The sequence below is a fragment of the Triticum aestivum genome, chromosome 2A, assembly GCF_018294505.1.
Source record: "Triticum aestivum cultivar Chinese Spring chromosome 2A, IWGSC CS RefSeq v2.1, whole genome shotgun sequence".
In the NCBI taxonomy this organism is placed as follows: domain Eukaryota; kingdom Viridiplantae; phylum Streptophyta; class Magnoliopsida; order Poales; family Poaceae; genus Triticum; species Triticum aestivum.
In genome coordinates this window covers 237,978,775-237,995,513 of record NC_057797.1, presented here as the reverse complement: position 1 = coordinate 237,995,513, position 16,739 = coordinate 237,978,775, and positions in this window count along the sequence as shown.

The following is a 16,739-nucleotide window of genomic DNA, read 5'->3' as shown; positions in this document are numbered from 1 at the left end:
GTTCGGAGTCCTGGATGAGATCATAGACATGACGAGGGGTCTCGAAATGGTCGAGAGGTAGAGATTGATATATTGGACGATAGTATTCGGACACCGGAATGGTTCCGAAGTGTTTTGGGTTTTTATCAGGGTACCGGGGGGATCACCGGACCCCCCCCCCCCCGGGGAAAGATATGGGCCATATGTGCCATAGAGGGGAGGGGAGGCAGCCCACATGGGGTGCCCCCCCCCATGGGGAGTCCGAATTGGACAAGGGGAGGGGCGCGGCCCCCCTTTCCTTCTCCTCCTCCTACTCCTTCCCCCTTTCCCCTTCCGGTAAAAAGGAAAGGGGGTTGAATTGGACTAGGGGTCCAAGTGGGACTCCTCCCACTTGGCGCGCCCTAGTCTGGCCTCCTCCCCTCTCCCTCCTTTATATACGGGGGCAAGGGGGCACCTCTAAGCAAATCAATTGTTTCTTAGTCGTGTGCGGTGATCCCCTCCACCGTTTACTCCTCCGGTTATATTGTCGTAGTGCTTAGGCGAAGCCCTGCGCGGATCACATCACCATCACTGTCACCACGCCGTCGTGCTGATGAAACTCTCCCTTGACACTTTGCTGGATTAAGAGTTCGAGGGACGTCGTCGAGCTGAACGTGTGCAGAACTCGGAGGTGTCGTACGTTCGGTGCTTGATCGGTTGAATCGAGAAGACGTTCGACTACATCAACTGTGTTAAGCTAATGCTTTGGCTTTCGGTCTACGAGGGTACGTGGACACACTCTTCCCCTCTCATTTCTATGAATCTCCTAGATAGTTCTTGTGTGATCGTAGGAAAATCTTTGAAATTGCATGCTACGTTCCCCTACATATGGCTCCTGTCGGTTGTCGTATGTCTCGACATGCCAGTCGATATAAACTATTACAAACATGATCATCTCATGCATCAAATATATTTCATCATATCTTTGGCCATATCATATCACAACATACCCTGTAAAAACAAGTTGGATGTCCTTTGATTGTTGTTGCATGTTTTACGTGGCTGCTATGGGTATCTAGCAAGAACGATTCTTATCTATGCAAAGCCACAAGGTGATATGCAAGTTTCTATTTAACATTCTACAAGGACCGCCTTTGTCGAATCTGATTCAACTAAGGTGGGAGAGACAGACAGCCGCCAGCCATGTTTATGCAACAAAGTCACATGTCTGTCGATGGAACCGGTCTCATGTACGTGGACATGTAAGGTTGGTCCGGGCCGCTTCATCCCACAATACAGCCAAATCAAGAAAAGGCCAAGGAAGAAAGCAATCTGAATATCAATGCCCCAAAACTCCTTTGTGTTCTACTCGTGATGTCATCTATGCATAGACCTAGCTCTAATACCACTGTTGGGGAACGTTGACCATCTACGAGAGGAGATATTGCATCTACATACCCTTGTATATTGTTACCAAATGTTAAATGTGTAGACCTTGGGAGTTAGAGAACTATGCAGACATGACCGAGACACCTCTACAGTCAATAACCCATAGAGGGACCTGGATGCCCATATTGCTTCCCACATATTCTACGAAGATCTTATTGGTTGAACCTCGATGTCAAGGATTCAGCTAATCCCGTCTGTAGTTCCCTTTGTCTATCGGCATGTTACTTGCCCGAGATTCGATCGTCAGTATCTCCATACCAAGTTCAATCTCGTTATCGGCAAGTCTCTTTACTTGTTCCGTAATACAAGATCTCGTGGCTAACTCATTAGTCACATTGCTTGCAAGCTTCTTGTGATGTTATATTACCGAGTGGGCCCTGAGATACCTCTCCGTCATAAGGAGTGACAAATCCCAGTCTTGATCCATGCCAACTCAACAGACACCCTCAGAGATACTTGTACAGCACCTTTATAGTCACCCAGTTACGTTGCGACTTTTGGTACACACAAGGTACTCATCCAGTGTCAGTGAGTTACACGATCTCAAGGTCATAGGAACATATACTTGACATGCAGAAAACGATAGCAATAAACTTGACACGATCATATGCTACATGTATAGTTTGGGTCTTGTCCATCACATCATTCTCCTAATGATGTGATCCCGTTATCAAATGACAACTCATGTCTATGGCTAGGAAACAATAGACATATTTGATCGAGCTAGTCTAGTAGAGCCTCACTAGGGACACATTGTTATCTATGTATCCACACATGTATCTGAGTTTCCAATCAATACAATTCTAGTATGGATAATAAACGATTATCATGAATAGGGAAATGTGATAATAACCCATTTATTATTTCCTCTAGGGCATATTTCCAACATCATCCTCATTGGTGCCTCTCCGATGATGTGTGAGTAGTTCATTGTAGACCTACAGGTCCGTAGTTAGTAGCTAGATGGCTTTCTCTCTCTCTTTTGATTCTCAATACAATGGTCCCTTAGAGATCTATTTTATGTAACTCTTTATGCGGTGTGTTTGTTGGGACACGATGAACTTTGAGTTTATGATCAGACCAATGTTTTTATCCATGAAAGTTATTTGAGTCTTTTGATCTCTTATATGCATGATTACTTATAGCCTCGTATTTCTTCTTCGAATCTTTGGTTTAGTTAGGCCGACTAGATCATTTTTTCTTGCCATGGGAAGAGGTGCTTGTGATGGGTTCGATCTTACGGTGCTCAATCCTAGTGATAAAAGGGGAAATGACACATATGTATCATTGATATTAAGGGTAACAAGATGGGGTCTATTCCTACATGAATAGATCTTGTCTACATCATGTCATCGTTCTTATTGCATTACTCCGTTTCTCCATGAAATCAATACACTAGATGCATGCTAGATAGCAGTCGATGTGTGGAGTAATAGTAGTAGATGCAGGTAGGAGTCGGTCTACTAATCTTGGACGTGATGCCTATATAATGATCATTGCCTGGATATTGTCATAATTATTTGAATCTCTATCAATTGCCCAACAGTAATTTGTTTACCCACCGTATGTTGTTTTTCTCGAGAGAAGGCACTAGTGAAATCTACGGCCCCGGGGTCTCTTCTTTATCATATTTGCCTTCGAGACCTATTTTTATTCTCTTTTATTTTTAGATCTATTAATCCAAAAACCCAAAATACCTTCTTGTAATTTATTATTATTTATTTTATCTCATGTTCCTGCGAGATCTATTTATCCAATCTACTACAATTTTATCTATCTTTTACCCGGGAGGGATTGACAACCCCTCTTTTACGTCGGGTTGCAAGTATTTGTTCTTTGTGTGCAGGTGTCGTTCACGTAGTGTTGCACTGTTCTCCTACTAGTTCGATAACCTTGGTCTCATCTCACTAAGGGAAATACCTACCGTAGCTGTGCTGCATCATCCCTTCCTCTTCGGGGAAATACCGACGTAGTTCAAACCGCAACAAAAGGAATTTCTCGTGTCGTTGCTGAGGAGACATCATCAACATCTACCAGGTTCCTAATCACAAATCTCATCTCCTTGCAATTTACATTATTTTCCATTTGCCTCTTGTTTTCATCTCCCCCGCTTCCCAAAACATTTCCTTCTTATTCGCCCTCTTTTTCGTTCGTCGTTTTTCTTGTCAGATTTGTTTTGAGTGCAATCTTGTTGCATAGTCACGATGACTCAAGAGAACACCAAGTTGTGTGATTTCTCCAATACCAACAACAATGATTTTATTAGCACTCCGATTGCTCCTCCCGCCACTAGTGCGGAGTCTTGTGATATTAATGCCGCTTTGTTGAATCTTGTTATGAAAGATCAATTTTCTGTTAGTCCTAGTGAGGATGTTGTGTCCCATCTTAACACATTCATGGAATTGTGTGATATGCAACAAAAAGATGTGGACAATGATATTGTGAAGTTGAAATTATTCCCGTTTTCTTTGCAAGATCGTGCAAAAAATGGTTTTCTTCTTTGCCTTGCAATAGTATCTATTATTGGGATAAGTGCAAGGATGCTTTTATTGCTAAGTATTTTACACCCATGAAAATTATTTCCCTAGGACACAAATCATGAATTTTAAGCAACTTGAGCATGAACATGTTGTGCAATCTTGGGAAAGAATGAAATTGATGCTAAGTAATTGTCCTACTCATGGTTTAAATCTTTGGATAATCGTACAAAAAATTTATGCAGGATTGATTTTTGTGTCTAGAAATCTTTTAGATTCCGCTGTGGGTGGTACTTTTATGGAAATTACTTAGGGTGAAGCTACTAAATTGCTTGATAATATTATGGCAAATTATTCACAATGGCATACCGAAAGAGCTCCTACTAGTAGAGAAGTTAATTCAGTAGATGAAATAAATTCTTTGAGTGAAAAAGTTGATGCTCTCATGAAATTGGTTTCTAATAAAAATGCTCCTATTGATATTAATGATGTGCCTTTGTCTACTTTGATTGAGCAAAATAGTGATGGTGTAGATGTGAATTTTGTTTCGCGAAACAATTTTAATAACAATGCTTATAGAGCTAATTTCAATCCTAGACCTTTTCCGGGAAATTCCTCTAATAATTATGGTAATTCCTATGGTAATCCTTCTTATAATAATAATAGGAACACCTGTGATCTTTAAAATAATATTAAAGAATTTATCAATGCTCAAAAGAATTTTAATACTATGATAGAAGAAAAGTTGAGTAAGAGTGATGATATGTCTAGTAGTATTGATAGAATTTCTCATGATGTAGAAAATCTCAAGATGAAAATTTTTGTGCCTAAGGTTGAGGAATCAATTAAAGCTTTATATGTTTCTATGGATGAAAGTAAGAAATGAACCGCTATGCTTAGAGCTAAAAGAATATATATTTTTAGAAAAGTCGTTTTCTAGGGATTGCTTTCATAAAAATGAGAAAGATCTCAAAGTGATTGGTGTTTCTTCTATTGATTCCTTGTTTAGTAAAATTAAAATTGATCATGAAGGGACTGAAGAAGAGTTAACTTTATCTAGAAGGTGTCCCAATAATTTGGAGGGTGAAAATCTTGTTGAGAAAATTGATAAAAGTGGGTTTAGAGAGGTCAAAACTCTAACTAGTGATGTTCCCACTCTTTTGGATTACAAAGACTTTAATTATGATAATTGATCTTTGATTGATTGTATTTCTTTGTTGCAATCCATGATAAATTCACCCCATGCTTATGAACATGATGAATGGGAAGCTACTGTCAAAGTCAATATTAAAAATTATGAGTGTTTTGATTTATGTGACATGGGTGCTAGTGTTTCTACAATTCCGAAATCTTTATGTGATGTGCTTGGTCTTACCGATATTGAAGAATGTTCTTTAAATTTGCACTTGGCGGATTCTACTATTAAAAAGCCTATGGGAAGAATTGGCGTTCTTATTCTTGCAAATAGGAACTATGTTCCCTAGATTTTATTGTTCTTGATATTGATTGCAATCAGTCTTGTCCTATTATACTTGGTAGACCATTTTTACGTAATATTGGTGTCATGATTGATATGAAAGAAGGCAATGTTAAATTTCAATTTCCACTAAGGAAGGGTATGGAACACTTCCTTAGAACAAGAATTAAGCCAACATATGAATCAATCATGAGGGCCTCATATGGATCTAGAACCAAAATGTCAACACTTAGATCTTTGCATTATGCCTAGCTAGGGGCATAAAACGATAGCGCTTGTTGGGAGGCACCCCAATGAATAAAAATTATTTTTGTCTTTTTCTTTATGTTCTTGAGTGTTTGCACAATTATGCTAATGTTATTATTGTGTTTTTTATGTTTAATAAGTTTTTGTGCCAAGCAAAGCCTTTGGGATCATGTTGGGTGATAGTTGATTTGATCTTGTTGAAAAACAGAAACTTTTGCGTCCAGTAAAACAATTTTCATTTTTAACAAAAACGCGATAAAATCCTGATTTTTGTACGCAAGATTGATATACAAATTTCCATGTTTTCCTAATTTTTCAGAATGTTTTCAGTTACAGAAGTATTCAAAGTTTTCAGATTATATAGATTGTTCTGTTTTTGACAGATTCTGTTTTCTTTGTGTTGTGTGCTTATTTGATGAATCTATGGTTTGTATTGGAGGGTATAAGCTATAGGAAAGTTGTAATACAGTATATATAATGCAAAAAATATGAATGGGTTTGCAGCAGTACCTAGAGTAGTGATTTGCTTTGTAATACTAATGGATCTCACGACGGTTTTGTTGAGTTTTGTGTGATTGAAGTTTTCAAGTTTTGGGTGAGATCACGAAGGATGAAGGAATAAGGAGTAAGAAGAGCCTAAGCTTGGGGATGCCCATGGCATCCCAAGCTATTATCTAAAATAGAAGCAAGCAACTAAGCTTGGGGATGCCCGAGTGGCATCCCCTCTTTCTTCTAACGACCATCGGTATTTTACTTGGAGCTATATTTTTATTCGTCACATATCATGAGTTTTGCTTTGAGCGTCTTGTATTATATGAGTCTTTGTTTGTTTCGATTTTTATTTTAAGTCATCTATCCTTTCTGTACACACCTATTTAGAGAGCCAAAATTATGCTATGATTTGTTAAGAATTGCTCTCTATGCTTCATTTAAATCTGTTTGAGCTATGGAATTGCTCTAGTGCTCCACTTATATATTTTTGAGCATGGTGTGCTTTAGTATTTTTTAAGAAATTCTCTCATGCTTCACTTAGATTTATTTGAGAGTTAATAATTTTTTTAAGAAATTCTCTCATGCTTCACTTAAATTATTTTGAGAGAAGAAAATGTCTATGCTCATGTTCTTCACTTAGATTTTTTTAGCTATCAAAAGAAACATTTGAAACTAGTCCCAAAGTGATAGATATTCAAGAGGGATATAATAAAAACTTTCATGAAGATCATTGGACAAAATAAACTTGATTCTTTGTAATAGTTTTGCGATATGATGATATAATATGTGAGTCATGTTGATGAGTAATTATGCTTTAGTAAGAATATTGATGTTAAGGTTTGTGATTCCCTATGCAAGCATGAAAGTCAATAGTTATGCAATGAACTTATATCCTACTTATGGTGCATTATTCGATGTTAGTTATGCTTAATGATTACTTATGAGATTTTTAGTTTCTTGGTTGGATGCTTCTCAATCTTTTGCTAGCCTTCACTTACACTAAGTATGACACTACTTGTGCATCCAAAATCCTTAAACCAGTTTTGTTATATGAGTCCACTATACCTACCTATATGTGGTATTCTTTTGTCGTTCTAAGCAAATTTGTATGTTCCATCTCTAATCTTCAAAATAAATTTCCTTTTATGTGCTCGTACCGCTCATGAAACGGTAGGGGGTGGCTGATATTTTTCCATGCTAGATGTGTTATTCTCAAAATGAGTGTTTATTCACTTGTCATTGCATGAGAGTACGACAAAGGTATTAGGGATGCCCAGTCCCGAAATGAAAAATGAATTTACTTTATGTTGTCAAATAATAAATTACTTGGAAAGTGTTGGTATGGACGGCACACGTGGATTCGGTTAGCCGTGGAATGTGAAAGTATGGTGGAAAAAGGAATAAACTTTATTTTATGTTTGGGAACCGCCTATGATATATCTAGCATGGAAAGTATTGGGAACTGCTCGATCATTTTCGTTGACAGGAAAAGCATGCCACCCAAAATGTTTTTATCTCTATATTTTTTTGCTTTGAGCTCTGGCACCACTACAAATCCCTACGTCCCTCTGTGAAGGGACTTTCATTTACTTTATGCAAATTTTTATTTGAGTCTCCATCTTCTCTTATAAAGCACCAACTAAGGGGCACTATGATCATACTTGAGCATTGGGTGTAGCTAATATGCGAGTGTGTTTCATGAATGGATCAATGATTGAGCACAATGGGCTAGGGATAACTTGCTTTAGTGTTGATATTTTGAAAGACATGGTTGCTTGTTGATATGCTTGAGTATTGGAGTCTTCATGTCAATACTAGACTATTTCTTTGAATCGTATAAAAGTCCAAATGTCCATGCTACAAAGAAAATAATATGTGATGAACATGTTAGGCAACATTCCACATCAAAAATTCTGTTTTTATCGCTTACCTACTCGGCGACGAGTAGGAATTAAGCTTGGGGATGCTGATACGTCTCCAACATATCTATAATTTTTATTATTCCATGCCGTTATACTATCATTCTTGGATTTTTTACAATCATTTTATAACAACTTTATATCATTTTTTGGGACTAAACTATTGACATAGTGCCCAATGCCAGTTGTTGTTTTTTGCTTTTTTTTACTTCGCAAAAAATCAATACCAAAATGGAGTCCAGACGTAGCGAAACTTTTTGGAGAATTTTTCTAGGCCAAAAGACATAGGATAGGCCAAAAAAGTACCAGAGGGGTGCCCCGAGGGGGGCACAACCCACCTGGGCATGCCCTGGTGGGTTGTGCCCACCTCGGTGGCCTCCCGCACCGCCTCTTTGCTCTATAAATACACCAATATTCCAAAAACCCTAGGGGAGTCGACGAAACACAATTCCAGCCGCCGCAAGTTCCAGAAACCACAGATCCAATCTTGACACCATCACGGAGGGGTTCATCATCCTCATTGGTGCCTCTCCGATGATGTGTGAGTATTTCATTGTAGACCTATGGTCCATAGTTAGTAGCTAGATGGCTTCCCCCCTCTCTCTTTTGATTCTCAATACAATGTTCTCTTGGAGATCTATTTGATGTAACTCTTTTTGCGGTGTGTTTGTTGGGATCCGATGAACTTTGAGTTTATGATCAGATCTATGTTTTTAGCCATGGAAGTTATTTGGGTCTTTTGATCTCTTATATGCATGGTTACTTATAGCCTCGTATTTCGTCTTCGAATATTTGGTTTAGTTAGGCCGACTAGATCAATTTTTCTTGCCATGGGAAGAGGTTCTTTGTGATGGGTTCGATCTTACGGTGCTCAATCCTAGTGATAGAAGGGGAAATGGCATGTATGTATCATTACTATTAAGGATAACAACATGGGGTCTATTACTACATGAATAGATCTTGTCTACATGATGTCATCGTTCTTATTGCATTACTCCATTTCTCCATGAACTTAATACACTAGATGCATGCTGGATAGCGGTCGATGTGTGGAGTAATAGTAGTAGATTGCCTGGATATCGTCATAATTATTTGAAGTTCTATCAATTGCCCAATAGTAATTTGTTTACCCATCGTATGCTATTTTTCTCGAGGGAAACCATTAGTGAAATCTACGGCCCCCGGGTCTCTTCTTTATCATATTTGCCTTCGAGACCTATTTTTGTTCACTTTTATTTTCAGATCTATTAATCCAAAAGCCAAAAATACCTTGCTGCAATTTATTATTATTTATTTGTATCTCGCTGTAACACCCTCGATGCGACTATAGCTCCCACGTGTCGAGGCACGACTTAGAGACATAATCGCATTGAAGGCATATGTCGCAAGTTAGGCAATCTTCACAACATCCCATGTAATATGAATAATAAAGGGGGGATAACATAGTTGGCTTACACTCGCCATGTCAATCAAGTACATAAATAACATTACATCATCCAAACACTCATGGCCCGACTACGGCGCCAAAATAAAAGATAACCCAACATGCGACACGGTCCCGATCACCCCCAACTGGGCACCACTACTGATCATCAGGAAAGGAAACATAGTAACATTGAGGGTCCTCGTCAAACTCCCACTTGAGCTCAAACGCGTCTCCTGGAGCGGAATCATCAGGCCCTGCATCTGGTGTAATAGTAATCTGTGAGCCACAGGGACTCAGCAATCTTGCAACCTCGCGATCAAGACTATTTAAGCTTATAGGTAAGGCAAGGTAAAATATGTGGAGCTGCAGCAAGCGACTAGCAAGTATGGTGGCTAACTTATTCACAAAAGAGAGCGAGAAGAGGAGGCAAAGCACGAGCGAGAAACTAGAGAGCAACCTGCGCAAACATTACTCCAACATCGTGTCCACTTCCCGGACTCCGCCGAGAAGAGGCCATCACGGTAACACACTCAGTTGATTCATTTTAATTAAGTTAAGGTTCAAGTTATCTACAACCGAGCATTAACAAATTCCCATCTGCCCATAACCGCGGGCACGGCTTTCGAAAGTTCAAATCCCTACAGGGGAGTCCCAACTTAGCCCATGACAAGCTCTCATGGTCAACGAAGGAATAGACCTCCTCCCAAGACGTTCCGATCAGACTCGGTATCTCGGTTCTTCAAGACACTTTGACAGGTTAAAACAAGACCAGCAACACCGCCCGAATGTGCCGACAAATCCCGATAGGAGCTGAACATATCTCGTTCTCAGGGCACACTCAGATGAGACTAGCTACGAGTAAAAACCAACCCTCAAGTTTCCCCGAGGTGGCCCCGCAGGCAGCTTAGTTCGGACCAACACTCAGAGGAGCACTGGCCCGGGGGGGGGGGGTTAAATAAGATGACCCTCGGGCTCCGGAAACCCAGGGGAAAAAGAGGCTAGGTGGAAAATGGTAAAACCAAGGTTGGGCATTGCTGGAAAAGCTTTAATCAAGGCGAACTATCAAGGGGTTCCCATTATAACCCAACCGCGTAAGGAACGCAAAATCCGGGAACATAACACCGATATGACGGAAACTAGGGCGGCAAGGGTGGAACAAAACACTAGGAGAGAGGTCGAGCCTTCTACCCTTTACCAAGTATATAGATGAATTAAAATAACATGGCAATATAATGATATCCCAACAAGTAAATAAATGTTCCAACAAGGAACGGTCTTCAATCTTCACCTGCAGTTAGCAACGCTATAAGAGGGGCTGAGCAAAGCGGTAACATAGCCAATCAAGGTTTGCTAGGACAAGGTGGGTTAGAGGTTTGACATGGCAATTTGGGAGGCTTGAAAGCAAGTGGTAGGCATCATAGCATTGGCATAGCAAAAGAGCGAGCAAACTAGCATAGCAAAGATAGTAGTGATTTCAAGGGTATGATCATCTTGCCTGCACAGTTGTCAGAGTTGACTGGATCCTCGAAAGCAAACTCAACGGGCTCCTCATTAGCGAACTCGTCTCCCATCTCTACCCAAACAAGACAAACAAGCAACAAGGACACAATCAACCACGTGCAAGGAACAAACAATACGAAGCAATGATGATATGCTATGCGGGATGCGATGCGGGATGCATATGCAAGATATGACAGGAAATGCAAGAACCTGGCCTCAACATGGAAATCCAAGTGTGCCACTGGAAAGATGAGATGAAATCGCTTGAAAACGATATAAAGAACGTCGGGATCGGAGTTACGGTTTGGAAATGGCAAGCGATTCAAATAAGACATCGGTCTACGATTTACAGCAAGTAGCCATCTAAATGCAATGAGATCAACATGCTACAGCACCCAAACATGACAACAAAATACATGGCAGGGATGCATTCATGATGCTTAACAAAAGTCTAGCGCTGAGCTACGGCCAATTCATCCATTAACAGGTTCAAACAAGCATGGCAAAAAAATGCATATGGCAAACAGATCTCAGACTTAGTGAAATCAACACTTGTCTGGAATTTCAGATCAGATAGCACTCTTCGGAGCAACAAAACTACATGCTACAGGACCTGAACATGGCAAAGTAAAGCATGGCATGGAGCTACTCAAAGAGCTTAACAAAAGTCCCTTAGTGACCTGGAGCCAAAAAGGACCAGAAAATACAATTGCAAGCATGTGAACATGGCAAAAACATAATCAGTTCTCAGACTTAGTGAAAACTGGAGCATACTGAAAACAGATATCAAGTAGGCATGTTTACGAGCTCGATGCACTCACTACGTTGCAAGTCATGACAAACTAAGCATACACCCATCAAGAACACACAAAATTCAAGCTATACATGGCAAGAACAAAAGCATAGCATGCACGGATCAACTACAACATCATCGGCAAAATTCCAAACAAGTTGACAATCTGCCCAGATTCACAAAGTAGCAAAAGTAGAGCTCGATTGACTCAAGCTAGGGTGCTCCATAAATGCAAACAAAGACATGGATGGATAGAGAACTACAAGATTAACAAAACATCCTTACTGATCATCCTCAAAAGAGGCACGGATCACTAGGAAACAACATGAACATATGGCAACATGAAAAAAACAGCTCAAGGACTTAGTAGAAATGCTAAGTCCCTGAAAACAGAATTAACAAGTGCACCACTTTGCAAGCTTGTGCTAGTCACCACACACATCACAAAAATACATGGGTTGCACCTCTGGAAAGATGACAAAACCCTTAACAAAACATATGTAGAGCATCAGGGCATATCATGCACACATTAATCATGGCCAAAAATGACAAAAACCTAAATGGAGTAGCAGATCTGACAATTATCTCAAGTAGCCCTCTTCTAACAGCATTTCGGGTATCAAGATGAACTCAAATGAAAATGATGCAATGGAATGAAATGATGTACTCTCTGAGATGAACATTTTGATATGCTATATGCATAAATCGGAGCTACGGATACAAAGTTATGAGGCTATGAACATGAGCACTTGGATCTGGAATTTTTGGGACTTGGAAGAAAAAAAACAACCTCTCCGGGACAGATCTAGGGTTTCGGCGGGCACGCGGCCCGAGGCAAGTCCGGCGAGCTCCCTCGGCTCCGGCGAGCTTGACGGAGCGGCGGGGAGGCGAGGGGGAGGTCGCCCCGGCCTCTCCCGGCCGGATCCGGCGGCGGGGAGGCGAGGCGGCTGGGCAAGGCTCCCGCGGCGGCGGCGAGGTTCCGGTGGCGGCGGCCGGCGACGAGGCGGCGGCGTCCGAGGCGGCGAAGGTGGCGCGGGCGAGCGGCGTCGGGGAGGAGAAGGGCGCGGGCGGCGCGGCATTTGCGGGCCGCGGGGGCCCCAGCTGGGCCGCGCGGGCCTCGGGCGGTGGCGGCTTGCCACGTGGCAGGCGGCTAGAGGCCGCGGGCGGCGGCAGATGAAATGTCCGGCGCGGCGGACATGTCCCGTGCGCGCGAGGTGGATTTTTTTAGGGTTTTCGGGGGGAGAAGAAGATCCGGATTCGGAGGGGTCTTTAAATAGGCATAGAGGGAGCTAGGAGAGTCCAAATGAGGTGCGGTTTTCGGCCACGTGATCGTGATCGAACGATCTAGATGATGGAGAAGGCTTAGGTGGGTTTTGGGACAAATTGGAGGGGTGTTGGGCTGCAACACACACGAGGCCTTTTTGGTCCCTCTGTTAACCGTTGGAGTATCAAACGAAGTCCAAATGATACGAAACTTGACAGGCGGTCTACCGGTAGTAAACCAAGGCCGCTTGGCAAGTCTCGGTCCAATCCGGAAATGTTTAATCCCCACACACAAAAGAAAGGTAGAAATGGCCACCGTAGGAGAACGAAGCACCGAAATGCAAAACGGACAACGGGGAAAAGGCTCGGATGCATGAGACGAACACGTATGCAAATGCAATGCACATGATGACATGATATGAGATGCATGACAACGATAACAACACACGGAGACAAGGACCCGAACCCGAGGAAATAAATTAACTAAACACGGGAAACGGCAAGAGTTGGAGTACAAATTGGGAAAGTTACATCCGGGGTGTTACACTCGCATTCCCGCGAGATCTATTTATCCAATCTACTACAATTTTATCTAATATTTTACCCGGGAGGGATTGACAACCCCTCTTTTACGTCGGGTTGCAAGTATTTGTTCTTTGTGTGCAGGTGCCGTTCACATAGTGTTGCGCGGTCCTACTCATTCGATAACCTTGGTCTCATCACTGAGGGAAATACCTACCGTAGTTATGTTGCATCATCCCCTCCTCTTTGGGGAAATACCGATATAGTTCAAGCCGCATCAATAATCTTCCACCAAATAAACCAACTAGCATCAACTACAAGATGTAATCAACACTACTAGCAACCCACAGGTACCAATTTGAGGTTTCAAGGCAAATATTGAATACAGGAGATGAACTAGTGTTTGAGATGAGACGGTGCTGGTGAAAGTGCAACTAATCCCTGGGTGGTTTTGGTAATTCATAACAACATATAGCTCATTGAACTAATATCCATTCAAGATAAATATTTCAGGAAGTTCAATGAATGGCATGGCATGGACTAGAGATGTGGACCCCTCAAAATGCTAAGGACATATATTGTCAAAAGCTCAAGACTCTTCATCTTTATTTTAGTGATCCAAGATCACATTGAGTCCATAGGAAATCCAATACTATTAAAAGGGGATGAGGTCTTGCTTAATGGCTTGCTTGCTCAAATTGTTAGTGATATTGCTCCAAAACCCCCAGCCACTTTCTCCATCCAAATATGTCAAAAATCCTAAACTCCAACTCGCCCCCACTGATTCTTTCTATCCGGCGCCACCGAGTTCATATGACATAGCCACTTCTAGAAACCCTAATAGTTCGGTATCACCGATACAGGTCTCGGTCTCACCGAGATGGCCTTGCCAACACTTTGTGACTTGTTGCATTTATTTTGGTCTCACCGAGTTCTGCGATCGGTCTCACCGAGTTGGCTTGACATCTTCTCTGTTGCCTTATTGCTTCACTTCGGTCGCACTGAGTTGATGCAATCGGTGCCACTGAGATGATGTTTGCCCTAAGCCCTAGCACATCGGCCTCACCGAGTTCTTCCAATCGGTCCCACCAAGATTCCTAACGTTCACATTTTTGAACTAATCGGTGCCATCAAGTTTAATCATTTGGTCTCACCGAGATGGGTCAAATGTGTGTAAGGGTTGGATTTTGTGTGGAGGCTATATATACCCCTCCACCCCCTTCTCCATCAGTGAGAGATCCATCAGAACGTGCCTACACTTCCACCATACATTTTCTGAGAGGGAACCACCTACTCATGTGTTGAGATCAAGATATTCCAATCTAACACAAGAATCTTTATTTCTAGCCTTCCACAAGTTGCTTTCCACTCAAATCATCTTTCCACCATAGCTAAATCTGAGAGAGAGAGAGAGAGGGTTGAGTGTTGGGGATACTATCATTTGAAGCACAAGAGCAAGTAGTTCATCATCAACACACCATCTATTACCTTTTGGAGAGTGGTGTCTCCTAGATTGGTTAGGTGTCGCTTGGGAGCCTCCGCCAAGATGTGGAGTTGAACCAAGAAGTTTGTAAGGGCAAGGAGATCGCCTACTTCATGAAGATCTACCCGAGTGAGGCAAGTCTGAAAGTGCGTTATATAGGCTAGAGGGGGTGAATAGGCGATTTTTACAAATTCGTCACCGAGGAATTTCAGGGTGAGGAAATTCCTAAGCAACGAACTACTTAGCAGCGGAATAAGTACTCAGATGCAAGCATAACAGAGCAGTAGCACAGTCATCATGATGAAATGAAAACAAGCACAGAGTACAAGTAGCATAAACACAGGACAAGCAGGCCGAAGACAAAGTGACTGAAGAATTAGGATTGAGGAAATTGAGAAAGTCTTCAGTAAAAGTCTTCAAACAGTAATGATCAAGTACTTCTACACAAGGATGAGGAAATGAAAGGGTTGAGGAAATAGAACCAGTAGCTTGGTCAAGACGATGATTTGGTAGACCAGTTCCAACTACTGTGACAGTCGTACGTCTGGTTGGAGCGGCTAGGTATTTAAACCTGAGGACACATAGTCCTCACCGCATTCTCCTTGAGTTAAGGTCACACGGACCTCGCCCAATCACTCGTGGTAAGTCTTCAGGTGACTTCCAAACCTTCACAGACTCGATCACTCGGCGATCCAAAATTTTCTCTTGGATGCTCTATACCATGACGCCTAACCGTCTGGAGGATGCACAGTCCTCAAAGGTAACAAGCGTCGGTTCCACACAGGAACAATCTCTTCAGTGATGCTTAATCACTTTGGGTTTGTAGGTGTTTGGGTTTGGGTTTTCCTCACTTGATGATTTTCGCTCAAAGTCCTCGGGGTATGGGATGCTCTCAATGACAAGTGTCAGTTTCTCGCGGAGCAGCCAACCAACTAGTGGTTGTAGGGGGCGACTATTTATAGCCTAGGGAGCAGCCCGACATGATAAGACATAAATGCCCTTCAATGATATGACTATTAGGTGGGTAGATATTTTGGGACAGCTGGTGCATAGCATGGCAACGGTCGGAAATTTGAGTATCAAATTCCTCAGGGCTATCATGTTCCTCACTTGTAGGCAATCTGCACTAGCAAATTCCTAACTCCTCGGTCAGAACAAATTCCTCAAAGACCAGAAGATCTCTGTCTCTGTCACTGAAGAAATTGACTGAACTATATGAGATTTCCAGTGACTTCACTCGAAAGGATTGGTAGGTGTAGGATTTTGAGATGAGCATCACTTGGAAACTTTTCCTTCGTTTTATCTCGACCCCCTTTAACAGTACGGTGTTTCCTATGACTCAAGAAAGAGAAAATGGAACTATGAAAACAAAAGTCTTCACGCTTCATAATCCTCGCATGAATATCAAGTCTTCAAGGTCACACCAATTTCTTCACTTTCAAAGTCTTCAATAAAACCAAAGTCTTCAGCTGAAGACATTCATTTTTAGTGGTCGACTTTCATCATAAATATCAAACTCCTAATAGACTTATAGACATGTGTACACTCACAAACTCATTAGTCCCTTAACCTATAAGTCTTCAATACACCAAAATCACTAAGGGGCACTAGATACACTTACAATATCCCACTTTTTGGTGATTGGTGACAATATAGGTTAAGTTTTCAATGGGGATAAACATATGAAGTGTAAATACTGATATTGAGGAATTTGATTGCAAGATATAGAAGAAC